The sequence below is a fragment of the Corvus brachyrhynchos genome, unplaced genomic scaffold, assembly GCF_000691975.1.
Source record: "Corvus brachyrhynchos isolate BGI_N302 unplaced genomic scaffold, ASM69197v1 scaffold725, whole genome shotgun sequence".
Lineage (NCBI taxonomy): Eukaryota > Metazoa > Chordata > Aves > Passeriformes > Corvidae > Corvus > Corvus brachyrhynchos.
This window is the reverse complement of record NW_008237905.1, coordinates 76,264-77,917: the sequence shown is the minus strand read 5'-3', so window position 1 is coordinate 77,917 and position 1,654 is coordinate 76,264. Positions and strand designations below refer to the sequence as shown.

The window sequence follows — 1,654 nt, the reverse complement described above, 5'->3', positions numbered from 1 at the left end:
CGGGGAGGGACTGGGAGGGACTGGGAAGGGAGTGGGAGGGGGTGTAGAGTTACTGGTTCATACTGGGAGGAACTGGGAGGGGACTTGGGGTTACTGGTTTGAACTGGTTTGGACTGGGACAGACTGGGAGGGACTGGGAAGGGACTGGGAGGGGATTTAGTGTTACTGGTTCATACTGGGACGGAACTGGGAGGGAACTGGGACCGATTTCTCCCACACTGGGAGCCTGTCCGCCCCATCCTGACCCATACTGGTTTGTACTGGTTTCTACTGGTGGCAGGTCGGTGGGGGCGGGGCAGACGCTGCGGCTCAGCCAATCAGTGACGTGTTTAAAGGCTGTACTGGGAGCACTGGGAGCTGGGTGAGGGCTGTACTAGGAGCACTGGGAGGTGGGTGAGGGCTGTACTGGGAGTACTGGGAGCACTGGGAGGTGGTTGAGGGCTGTACTGGGAGCACTGGGAGCACTGGGAGGGGGTTTGGGGCCATACTGGGAGCACTGGGAGGGGAACTGGGAGCACTGGGAGCTTTGGAGGGGTCACTGGTCCATACTGGGAGCACTGGGAGGGGTCACTGGTCCATACTGGGACCACTGGGAGTGGTTACTGGGGTTACTGGGAGCACTGGGAGAGGTCACCAGTCCATACTGGGAGCTCTGGAGGGGTCCCTGGTCCATACTGGGAACACTGGGAGGGGTCACTGGTCCATGCTGGTCCATACTGGGAGCAATGGGAGGGGTCCCTGGTCCACACTGGTCCATACTGGTCCATACTGGGAGCGCTGGGGCCTCCCCAGTCCCTCCCGGGCGCCCTTTAACCCCTCCCGATGACGTCACCCCCGCCCTCCAATAAAGCGCAGTTCAAACCCCGGGACAAACTGGGATGGACTGGGAGGGACTGGGAAGGGATTGGGACAAACTGGGAGAGACTGGGAGGGGACTGGGACAAACTGGGACAAACTGGGATGGACTGGGAGGGACTGGGAAGGGATTGGGACAAACTGGGAGAGACTGGGAGGGGACTGGGACAAACTGGGACAAACTGGGATGGACTGGGAGGGACTGGGAAGGGATTGGGACAAACTGGGAGAGACTGGGAGGGGACTGGGACAAACTGGGACAAACTGGGATGGACTGGGAGGGACTGGGAAGGGATTGGGACAAACTGGGAGAGACTGGGAGGGGACTGGATGGGACTGGGACAAACTGGGATGGACTGGGAGGGGACTGGGGTGGACTGGGATGGGATTGGGAGGGACTGCGAGGAACTGGGAAGGGCTGGTTTGGACTGGGAGGGAACTGGGAGGGACTGGGAGGGGACTGGGAGGGACTGGGATGCACTGGGATGGAACTGGGAGCAACTGAGAGGGACTGGGACGGACTGGGAGGGAGTGGGAGGGAACTGGGATGAAGTGGGATGAACTGGGAGGGAACTGGGATGGACTGGGAGGGAACTGGGACGAACCGGGAGGGGACTGGGGCATTACTGGGCCAAACTGGGATGAACTGGGAGGCCACTGGGATGAACCGGGAGGGCGCTGGAGCCATACCGGGAATACTGGAAGCGCCCTGGGGCCGTTCTGGGAGGCGCTGGGAGCAGGCACTGGCATGAACTGGGAGCTTACTGGGAGGCCACTGGGCCACACTGGATCTTCCCCC

General features: G+C 61.5%; 1 long non-coding RNA gene across 1 annotated transcript in view; it reads left to right on the top strand.

Moving 5' to 3' along the window:
* LOC108446441 overlaps positions 1-327 on the top strand; it is a 3,015-nt gene extending 2,688 nt beyond the window's left edge. Inside the window, exon 3 of the long non-coding RNA XR_001861612.1 lies at positions 281-327. This is a non-coding gene — a long non-coding RNA (uncharacterized LOC108446441). The remainder of the gene's footprint in view (positions 1-280) is intronic.
* Positions 328-1,654: the final 1,327 nt, after the last annotated feature.